Here is a 12,538-nt window from a genome sequence, read left to right on the forward strand (position 1 = left end):
TTAGAGATGTTAGAGAATAGTCAACTACTTGAATACTTGCTTCCCCCACCACCCTAGCTGCTGTGAACAGGGGCTGCTGGGCTCGGCACAAGCCAGGACCAAACAGTCCCAGCTCACGCTGGTCCAGGGCACTACACCTCTACATTTTAAGTTTAGTAAGAGCCCGGCAACTCTTACTACATTTAAAATGCAGAGCCGCAGCATGGGTGGCTCTGGGAGCTACCCCCACCGTATCCTTATCAACTAATTGTGTAATTAATACACACTGTATCAACTACCCAATTAGCCAGATAATTGCAATTGAACATCCTGAGTTCAGGAGAGTACAAGTGTAATCAAAACTTTGTACAAATGTTCAAATTTACATGAAGTTGACTGAGCCCTTGTTAAAAAGAAATACAGTGAAACCTTTGTTAACCGGCACTTTGTTAACCAGAAAATTTTCTTAGACGGCATTGCCCCCAGCCACAATACTGTCACATCTTCAGGTGCACAGGCCTGGCTTGGTTTACTATGATTGGCTTAACAATTTTTTATTTAAGAAGTACTAATCATCCTTAACTCAAAATAGAAATGTGAGACCAAGTGCCTCACTCTACAAAACTACCAATATTAAAAACTTGAATTTTACTATTATTGTCCATTGGTTTTTCCTAGGTTTATGGGGACCCTCAGATAACCGGAATTTTTAGATAACTGGAATGCCCTAATCCCCTAGTGTGCTGGATAACACAGGTTTTACTGCACTGTGTACTTGGATTCATTTTATTTACCTTCTTATTTTTAAGGCTTCAAGGGTCACACAGAAGGGTGACACACTCCTCCTCCCATACATACAGGTGCCGCACACACACTCCCACAAACCTCTTTTATATGGTGGGAGAGGGTAAGTGACCAACCTGACCCTCCTTGCCCCTTCATCCTTCATGCGAGGCTGAGCCCTGGAACAGACTCACTTCTCCTGGTACCTGGCACTACTTCTTCCTGAGGCAACATATGGGCTTGAGAATGCAGGGTCATTGCTCCCCTCCATCGCTCCACATTTCTGCTAAGGTTCACACTAGAATGTGGCCAGCAGCAGCCTTTCAGTACTGTGTGGGAGGGAAGGGACGGTAGCTGCTTCCAGCTGCAGGAGAGAAGGAAGGAGGGAGGAATGACCTGGCCTGGCCTGTGTCTTTTCAAAGCTTTTCTCTCCCTTCCATCTCACCCCCTGAGGCTGAAGATAACTGCCTTGCTGCCTGCACAGTGCCAAAAGGCAGCTATCATTTTCAGGCTTGTGCCAGCCCTGGACAAAATCCAGCTGCCTTCTCTCTCCCGGCTACAGAGCAAGCAGGAATGGGGTTAAGCCCTAAGGGTTCACTGGGTACCAAGACCTAAGGAACCTGATTCTAGAGGTTACAGTGCATGTGGCCAGAAAGGTGACTCAGCAGGGGAGAATACCTAGGGGATGGAGGAGGCTCACATTCCCAGGGCAGGGGGAGATGTGAGTGAACAAGGTGATGGGGTCCAGGGTGTGCAGGGAGCCATACATCATGGCTAAGAACCCTGCACCAGGATGCTCAGACGATGCAGGCAGAAGCATGGCAGCGGTTCCTAGCCATGCTGTGGGGCTCCCTGCACTCCCTAAGCCCCTATTCCTTGCTGCATCATTGGTGATGGAGATTCAACATGTCAGGGAGTTACTGAGGCACACAGTACCTACAGCCACCCCTCTACTGGAGGCAGTGGTAACTGTCCCTGGATGGGGTGAAGTTGGGGCATAGTTTTGGCAACCATGAGATGTGCTGTTTAAGTGCTGGCATGTCTCTTATAAAGCCATTGCTAGAGATTCAAGCTGCCCTCCCTACTCTGCAAATAACAAGAATGGATGCTTCAGTGCATAATGGAAGAAATTGGTGTAATCTGCATGGCCCTATGCTTTATGAATTTGAACCATGATAAGAATGGGCAATAATCACACATTCAATAAGAAGTGTTTTTCCATCTATTAGTAATAATTGTTATAAAAATCCCATTGTTTTCATTCAGTTTCTATGAAGTGTGGCTGTCTCTCTTTACACAATCATACTAGCTTGTTCACTACAATCACAGAGAGGCTACAAGCACTCTTTTTGGTTAATTAGGTTTTTTAACCAAGATGTGGATGTGATTCAGAGGTTGTAGTACAGGTTGAACCTCCCAGATCTGAGATGCTCTGGTCCTGCAATATCCACAGGCCATCAGGGCCACAAATGTTGCTTGACTAAAGTGCACCGGAGGCGGCAGTGGGAGACAACGTGGGAGCAGGGGAGCTCAGGCTGGACCAACAGTGCCTGTGCCAGACCTGGACAGTGAACCCTCCAACATCAATGGGACCAGGTGACTGAGGATTCCTGGCCAGCCAAGGAACCTCCAGCAGCAGCGAGGCCGGTGGTGGCCAGAGGCCCAGCCAGGAAACCTCTGGCAGCAGCAGGGCTGCAGGCAGCCCCTGTTGGAACTCTGGGAAACACCCGGTGGCAGTGGGGCTAGATGACTGTGCAGCACTGGCTGAAAGCATCCCAGCTGAAGTGGGGCTGGCAGAGGCGGGTGGCTTCACCGGGGAACCCCAGGGAATTGCTGGCCACAGAGGGGCTGGCAATAGCAGAGGAGCGGGGTACATGGGCAGCCCCTTCCAGGGAATCCTGGAGAACACCCTGAGGCAGCAGGATCACAGCGGCCAGATGGTCCCGGCTGGGAGATGCTGAGGTATCCCGTGGGTAAGAAGAATGAGGAGCCCCTGCCAGGCTGGCATTAGAGGGTACAAGGCAAGGCAGAGAGCTCCAGGGAAAGAAGTTTGGGAGCAGGCAGCCAGAAGAGGAACACTGACCTCCTCTGGTCTGGAAAACTCCCTGGTTTGGGACAGCTCAGGTCCTGAGGGTGCCACACCAAGGAGGTCCAACCTGCATTATGTCTGGACTTCAACTCTTAGCTAAGTCTGCTCTTTGTACTAGAGTGTCCTGTGAAACCTGTAACTCTTTGGCACAACCTGACTGATTTCAAACCAGAAATGGGCTGTGATGCAAACCCTGTTCAAGTTTACAGCAAAAGCAGCTGATTTATTGCAAGCATTCTCTTGCTGAGATCTTTACAAAATTACAGAATGATGGACATTCCCTATCGAAATATCTGTTACCTTTCAAATGCAGCATTGTTTCACAGGGGAAAAGAGGAAGATCATGTGAGGGCTATTCTGTGGATGGCTACAGCACCATTAAAGCTACAGAACATTTTGTAACTTTGTATTTAAAAGGGAAAGCATAAAAGAGAGATCCTCTGAAAATATTATAAGGCGGTCCACCACAGAGAATGATGGTTCCTTAAGAGTGACTCTTACTGACACAGATGGTGTATAAAACAGTTCTTCATACTGTGCTGCATAAATTGATGGCCACTGATTGTTGTAGGCTGTCATGCTCTTGGTGACCTCTGAGCCACACAGCTCTGCAACCAGTGTGAGCTGTTGGAGTGTTATGACAGATAAAAAAAATAATGCTTTCTGTTCCATATTTCTCTTAGGTTTTTGGGGGGTAAGTTACTATTGAAGGAACCATCCGAATTATAGTATATTAAAGAACAAAAGAAACAGAGCTCCTTGCTATTATTACTATGCCATAACAATTAGACATGAATGAACGGTTCAGAAAAAGACAGTAGCCATTAACCCTTATTCCCAACTGAACTTTTATTTTAAAAATGTTAAAAAGATCTTTGGATGTGCTTCTCCCCTTTTTCAGCATCAACACTTCTAAGAATGATACTGGTATGTTTCATCTTATTTCATGACTTTAAGGTACAGATTAAAAAAAAATCTCCTATGGAAAATCATGGAATTTGGTAGTTTAATGAAAGAAAATGTCAAATAAATGTTTTGACACACTGATACAGAGATAAAATTATTCATCAGAAATGAAACACTGCAACCTAAAGGCAAACAATCATCACTATTGAAATTCCAATTTCATTGTTCGCTCAATCTACCGCTAAATAACCAACAATACTTCAGCTCCACATTTGAATTATGTGGGATGCAAATCACATAATTAAAGTTCACTTTAACAGCTTCTAAAACAGCTAAAAACAACACACAGTATAATGACCTACATCCATCTCTGCTGAGACATTCTCTTACATTTTAATTATGTTATAATTAGGCTGTAACAGGTAGTGCCCTGTATAGTAAGAGTTATAACTTCTGTTCTAAACTTCCTTTTCTGGCTGCTTTGGCATGAGCAAACACACATTTTCCCTCTGTGTTCTAACTTCTAATCAGATATACTAGATACCTCAAAAACAGTTGAAACAAGAAACTTCAAATATCTTTTTTTTTAAGTTTCAAACAGCTCTTTAAAAAATGACCATCTGTTCTCATGAGATATAAAAAAGCATGCAAGGTATGTGATGTGTGCAGTAAGGATATTTTTCTCCAAGTCATTTTTCACGGGGTGTGTATTCAAATATTAACTGGAGTCTGCCTTCTTTTTCTTCCTTCCTTTCTTCTTCTCCTTCTTCCCTCAGGCTATGTCTAGACTGCAGGCTTCTTTCGAAAGGCTCTTTCAAAAGCATCTTTCGAAAGAGCCTCTTTCAAAAGATCGCGTCTAGACTGCAGGCGGATCTTTCGAAAGAGAAATCCGCTTTTTCGAAAGAGAGCACCCAGCGAGTCTGGATGCTCTCTTTCGAAGACGGCCTCTTTACATTGAAGAACACCTTCTTTCGAAAGAGGAACTTTCGAAAGAAGGCGTTCTTCCTCGTGAAACGAGGTTTACCGCCATCGAAAGAAAAGCCGCGTTCTTTCGAAATAATTTCGAAAGAACGCGGCTTGAGTTTGGACGCAGGGGAAGTTTTTTCGGGAAAAGGCTACTTTTCCCGAAAAAACCCTTGAGTCTGGACACGGCCTCAGGGTATCCACTGGTTTCTTCCATCTATTTCAGTCTTGTGCTGGTCTATTCACTCTTCAGAGTGTCATTTTGATGGGTCTGGCTTCTTTCACTATTGTTCTATATAATTGTACTCCACGTCATCCTCTTTTTCTCGTACCAGGCTGTATTCATATTATGTTGATGCAGAAGTTGTGTTCGTGAAATTCTTGAAGCTTGTCCTATGTGCATTGTCATCTTCTTTCTACTTTCGATGCTTCCGATTGGTTTGCTTTCCAGCGAATTTCTGATGTTGCAAAAACATTCCCTTCAATGAACTCTGAAGCTCTTTCACCGGCATTTTTTTTCTGAATGAGCTGATCTTATCAATTGCTTTTGTAGATTGCCATGGATCTGCTACATAAAGGAGGACAGAAATGATGTTAGTGTTAAAATCACATATTTTGCATCAGAGCCAATCATGCTACTTTTCCAAACTGCTTTATGTTTATGAAAATCATTTGCTGCTTTGGATATGTATCGCTTAACATCTGGCATGGTTTCACTATCTCAGATCAGGACAACTGCATGTGTATTCCCCCATCCACAGTTCAGCAAGGATACCCATTCTTAGACTTCCAGCTCCCCAGCCATCAGCTCTCTTAAGTGCAGATTTCTCTCCCTTCTGACTAGGATGTTTCCAGGCAGCACACTTCCCTGCTGTGATAGAAATGTAGCCGTGCCACAGAAGTTACCACCCAGCTCATTGTAAGCAAGCACATTTATTCAAAAGCTAAATGTGTTACCAAGACAACATATTAAAAGCAATACAAGACTTTACCCACATGCTAATAAGTTTACCAGACTCATTTCCTTACTTCAACCAGAACTCTGGCTGATGAACAGTATCTTAAGCTCCAAAAAAGGTTTTATCGCTAGTCATAAGTTCAGAGCAGCTAATGGCTCAGAATAAGCACCCTCATGCATCCACAAGTCTTTTATTTCTTTGCTCTTCAGAGACTGAATAGATAATCAGCAAACAATGCTTCTCCTCAAGGCATAGCTTCAAAAGGATGAATTGGGAGGAGGAGAATGCCAATTCCCTACCTCCAATGTCCTTGCATACCCACCCAACTAAAATTAAGCCTTTTCTGGCCTATTTTTAAGAGAATCCTTTCAGGCTCATCACTTTTCCCAAGATTTATTATTAGTCCTGTTTCCCCTTTTAAAAAATTATTTACAATTCCACAATAATATCTAAACATCACATTTTCATGGGGTGAATTCCTGAGATGCTTAAACTTAGTTCAATACAATTTGTTCAGGATAATGCAGGCGATAGCCACATCAATCACTGTCAACATTCTTGCACATGACACTCCTCTTGTGTTTCTCCATCTACTCTGATGCCTGCTTTTGGAACACTAGTAGCCATATATTTGGCCTTTCCCTGCTTCTTCCTCTCTAAATTAGAGATCTGTTTGTTTCTTGATATGCTCCAGAATGATGATGTATGTAATTTTCCTATGAACTGAGAATAATATCTCCAGTTATTGCAACTGATAAAGTCACCCACCTTTTGGCAATTTCACTATAAGGGCCCTTTCTCACTATTACGATTTTTTTTTACTTTGTGTTTGATCCAACCAAACTTCTGGAGGGTAGTTTCATCACTTTCTTGAAGAATCTATCCAGTAATCTTATCTGTTTGATTGTCTTATACAAGGAAGGTCACATCATTGGTTAACATCTTCAGTCTCTCAACATTTTGTTTAAATATATGCTCTTTTATTTCTTCTTGCATTCCTTTTTACCTCTGTCTTGAACTCCATTTTCTTCTTGTCATTTGCTTGTCTGTTCACATCCTAAACATTAAAGAGGTTTTGCTTCCCACTTCTTCTCTTTTCCACTGCTGCCCAAGCAGCAGCATCAGTCCATACTTCACTTTTAGATTTTAGTTGTTATTAGGACCATCTTTGTACTTTCTAGGTAGCACTTTTGATGTTTTCCTGCAGAGTATCAGTGTCTTGAGTTTTTTTTACAGTTGACTCCATTAAGAAACTGAACCTGTTCTTCAGTTTGAACTGAAATGCACTTTTTGTGTCTGGGTCTTTTAATTGTGTGATGCAGACATGCAATCTTTCTTCAACTATCTTCATCCTTTGTGATTTAATCTTGAATTTAATAATACAAAGATTACTACAATATCTGCTCCTCTGTTCACATGTACATCTTCCAAAGAACTGCAAAACTTTAATGAAATGCACTACCAGCTGGGGTACCATGCCATAGAACTGTGGATATGATCTTCATTACACTGCAGCTTCAAAAGAAGTGTTGGGAGCAAAACCAACCAGTGTACATGGATTTTATTGATCTAACTGAAGCCTTTGACTCAGTGAATCATCGTGCCCTTTGGACTGTATTTTCAAAGACTGGCTGTCCTGATAAATACATCAATGTCCTAAAGTTGCTTCATGACAGCATGAAAGTGACTGTTCTGACCAGCACTGGCTCCCAGAATGAATCTTTCAAAGTACAAACAGGAGTCAAACAGGGCTGTATCGTCACCCCAACCCTGTTTGCAGTCTTTGTCACAGTCATTTTCAACCTAATTGCTGGGAAGCTCCCAGCTGGCATTGAAATCTTCTAGAGAATGGATGAAAAGCTGTTTAGGCTTAGCTGACTGAAAGCTAAGAGTAAGATTTCCACCACATCTATCGTGGAACTTCAGTATGCTGGGGACAATGCAGTTTTTGCCCGTTCTGAAAAGGGCTTCAGGCTATCTTGAATGTGTTTGCGGATGCTTAAGCATGTCTTGATCTCACCCTCAACATCAAGAAAACCAAAGCACTCCATCAGCCTTCTCCAAATGAGGTTTCATACACCACATCGATTAAAATCAACAGAGAGGCACTAGAGAATGTCAATAATTTTCTTTACCTTGGAAGTTATCTTTCATCCAAGGCAGATATTGATGTAGAAATCCAACATCAACTGAGCTGTGCCAGTACAGCCTTTGCTCATTTACAGCACAGGGTTTTTAAGATCATGACATTCAAATAGACACCAAACGTTTTGTCTATCAAGCCATCATTCTCCCAACACTATTGCATGGGTCTGAAACCTGGACAAACCTACAGACATTACTTGAAAGCCCTAATACTGACCAAAACTGACTCTGCAAAATCTTGAAGATCAAATGGGAAGACATTAGTGTTCTGGAAGAGACAAAGATCACCACTATTGAGATGATGATCATCTGTCTGCAACTTCACTGTACTGTCACATTGTTTGGATGCCAGACCATTGCCTCTCAAAACAGGTCCTGTTTTCCCAGCTGAAAGAAGGATACCATAACATCGGAGGACAATGGAAGCATTATAAGAACTTGCTAAAGGATAACTTAAAGAAGTGCAACATTGACACTTGGGACACACTCACCCAGGATCACTCAAAATGGAGAGAAGTCCTACGCAATGGCTCCCTGCATTTTGAATTTGCCTACTGACATTCTGAAGAGAAGAGGTGCAGCAGGAAGGACAGGCTAGCTTCTAGTCATGATCAGCAACCTCCTGATGTACCAGGAAACATCTGACCTAACTGTAATAGAACTTGTGGTTCAAGGATTGGCCTTATCAGCCACCTAAGGGTCTATAACTTCCATGGAAGATAATCATACTTGGCAACGACTGATCACCCATCATCATCATCATCATCAGTACCAGCTGGGGTGTTTCATGCCACTTTATGGATTTAGATATCTTACTAAATATTTTAGAAATGTGAGTCTGTCTGTCTGAGTCTGTTTGTCCAAGAACTTCTTCTAAGCAGTAAGAACCAAGACCACCAAATTTGGTGTGCAGCTTCCACTTAACTTAAAACAAGGTAAGGGTTTGGTTGTGCCAGGATAAAGGGATGTACCTGGAATTTGATTTTTTCTCATAAAAAGGAAAAGGAGGGGTCTAGTAGGAGGGAAAGCTATACTGTAGAATGATCACAAATGGGGCAGTAAGGGACTAGAGAGGGGCCTGGAACAGCTATAACCCCAATGGGCCAACAGAGGGCAGGGGTGGCAAAAGGAACAGCTATCTACTACTCATAATCTGGTCATCTGAAGAAGTGGGCTGTGCCCATGAAAGCTCACGATACCATCTACATGTTTTGTTAGTCTATTATAAAGTGCTACCAGACCATTTGTTATGTATTTCAGAGTTTGTCTGTTTCTGTGTCTGATTGGGTGTCTGTTTCTGTGTCTCATTGTGTGTCTCCTTGCCATACACCTTGCCTCAGCCATAGACAGGCACTTCTCACCTGACCCAAGTTGCTATGATAATAGAGGGCTAGGGTTGTCCTCTCTCCCTGAGGAAGCCTGCATACTGAAGCCCTCATCCTGAGGCTCCACTACAGAATAATGATTTAAATTAAGAAAAAAAAACTTGAGTTAAGTACCCGAGCAACACTGTGTAAATATTCTAGTGTGGACATATTGTTCCCATATCATTAGATAGTTCATACTGCAAATTTCTACTAACATTCTTTACCATTTTGATTAATGTCAGAATGTCTGCCACACTTACCCATAATGTTATCCAACCCATCATTGTTACTTCCAAACTTTGTGTTAAAATTACCCATATTAATTACGACATCCTGTTTTGTGAACACATCTTGTCACAAAACATAAAAAAACACCCACCTATTTATGTTGCTGACTTTTTCTTGCTTGGTGCATAACATTATGTAACAGTTACTTTGAAGAGTATAGTCAGAAAGTGAACATTAATAATTCTTTTATTGATTGATTCTACTTGGTCAATGCCTGGCTTTGCTTCATTTCACATTAGAGTTGCTACACCAGCTTTCATCCATATTTCCCAGAGTAGATAATGGCCTTATCTGTTTTTTTAAAGTATAAATTATTCAAGCCTCTCCTTCTATAGATACTTGAAGGACCTCAGGATGTGTCTATCTATTCGTCTAATTATTTGAGAAGTTTTAGCAGTTTTGTGCTTTGTTCTCACATTTCAAAATATGATTTTCATTACTCCTCTGGCCTCAAGCAAGGGAATTCTAAGGATAGAAGTTTCCTTATAGATTTGACCAATGCTTGTCATGAAACCAATCATTTCCTTGAGCATGATGCACACCTGAATGGTTCATAGTGTTTGTTTCTGTAGAAAGTTAAATGTATATAATGGCATTACCATCCCCATGCACAACCTTAGGCCCATTGTTCCTTATACAGGCGACCACCGATTTACAACCGTCCAACTTATGACCCCTCACATTTACAACCATATTTTTCCATGCAAGATAGCTCCTAAACCCCCCAATTTACATCCGCAGCTCATATTTATGATGGTGTATGACGCAGACTCCATGCATCATCTCAAAACAAGAAACATATGAAGTCAGTCAGACTCGCCAGTCGGCAGCTCCTGCTTGAAGTGCATGTGTCTCCGCCACATTGCTCTTCACTTTTTAGTTATTTTTGTGCATTATTTGAACTATTTAGTTTAGTTTTCCTGCATTTCCATAGTCAATTTTGGTATTTTTAGCATATGAAATGGTTTTTCCAGGAATGGTTTTATAACATTACGCTATGGGAAATGAGGGTTCAACTTACAATGGCTCAACTTACAACGGTTCTCTAGGAACCAATTAGGTTGTAAGTGCAGGGGTCACCTGTACATTAGTCATAAGTCGCACATGTTTACACTCTTTCATCTGCTATTTGGGGGACATAGTAATATACAGTCATCACATTTAATAGCGTAATAGCAATCATAGCTTACAGATTGCCATATATAGGCTTACGAATACCTTGCTAGGGCCCTAAATCTGCATTCCTTCTGTTCCCAAAGGGTATTGTATTGAATGAGGCAGGAATCTAGAGATCTAAAAGTTCCAAATCCAGCTTCACTAATCACAGAGAAAAACAACACTTCCTACAGATTTTCCTAAGCTGCATATACATGTGCTGAACCAAGAGAATATTGGCAGAAAATGAACGTAATGAAAATTCCAGTGCTCGTAATATATTTTTTAAATTCTCACCATTTTGACAAATGGCAATTGTTTTCACCAGGCTAGCATCAGGCTTATCTGTGATCAAAATCTTGCCTTCCACTGGCTAGTATTGGAGAGTGTATTTTTTCATTTTTATTCTGAAAACTGATTGAACTATTTTGGTCTATACTTTAAAACAAAATCGAACAAACCCCACAGCAAAGTTTCCTGTATTATGATCAGTCCTAGCTAATTGCAGCCACAAAGATTCAAGAATGAAAACTTTTAAAGAACTTGAAAAAGCCCTCTGAGAATGGAAACACTTGAACAAACCGGAGGGTATGTCTACACTACAGCACTAATTCGAACTAACTTAATTCAAATTAGTTAATTCGAACTAAGTTAATTCGAAGTAGTGCATCTAGACCTAACAACTAGTTCAAATTAGCATTTTGCTAATTCGAACTAGCATGTCCACATTGAGTGGACCCTGAACCGAGGTTAAGGATGGCTGGAAGCAGTGCCGGCAGGACATCAGGTTAGGACTTAGAGCATGGAGCTGCTGTCTCAGGCTAGCCGAGGGCTGTGCTTAAAGGGACCCAACCCCCATCCCGGACAGATAGTTCTCAGGGGTTCCCCGCTCGCTTGTCTAACTCGATGAGGGACAGCAAAGCAGTCCTGTCTTGGAGTGCCCTGAGTGCCCGCACTCGTCACATCACAGCACTTGGCCATCAGCCCGGCTTCACTTGCCGCAGGCTGCCATCCGGGGGGGGAGCTCAACTGGTGGGCTGCAGGAGAGCTTCCACCCCAAGGAGCCCGCAGAGCCATGCCAGTCCTCCCCATCGGGGGCTCGTACCCCATTCCTCCCTCACCTCCTTCCACTTACCCCTTCCTAGCCCCCCCCCTTCCTGATGTACAAAATAAAGGACACATGTGTTCAAAAATAGAAACTCTCTATTGAACAAAACACAGGGAGACTGGAAAAAGGAGGTGGGAGAGGGGAAGAGAGAGGATGGGAGAGGGGAGGAGGAAACCTAGGAGGAGGGAGCTGGAAGGGGGAAGCCAGGGGAAGAAGGAGGAGGGGAAGTATCAAACTATGGTACTGTGTACAGATGTGATCTCCTCACCCCAGAAAAGATATTTTGGCCTTGGAAAAGGTTCAGAAAAGGACAACTAAAATCATCAGGTATTTGGAACAGGTCCCATATGAAGAAAGGCTAACGAGACTGGGACTTTTCAGCTTAGAAAAGAGGAGACTGAGGGGGGATATGATAGAGGTCTATAAAAGCATGAGTGGTGTGGAGAGGGTGCATAAAGAAAAGTTCTTCAGTAGTTCCCATAATAGAAGGACTAGAGGACACCAAATGAAATGAATGGGTAGCAGGCTTCAAACTAATAACAGAAAGTTCTTCTTCACAAAGCAAATAGTCAGCCTGTTGAACTCCTTGCTGCAGGAGGCTGTGAAAGCTAGAACTATAATAGAGTTTAAAGAGAAGTATATAAATTAATGGAGGTTGGGTCCATGGAGTGCTATTAGCCAGGGGGTAGAAATGGTGTCCCTGGCCTCTGTTTGTGGAAGGCTGGAGATGGATGGCACGAGACAAATGGCTTGGTCATTGTCTTCAGTCCATCCCCTCCAGGGTACCTACTGTTGG

The sequence above is a fragment of the Pelodiscus sinensis genome, chromosome 5, assembly GCF_049634645.1.
Source record: "Pelodiscus sinensis isolate JC-2024 chromosome 5, ASM4963464v1, whole genome shotgun sequence".
Classification (NCBI taxonomy): Eukaryota; Metazoa; Chordata; order Testudines; family Trionychidae; genus Pelodiscus; species Pelodiscus sinensis.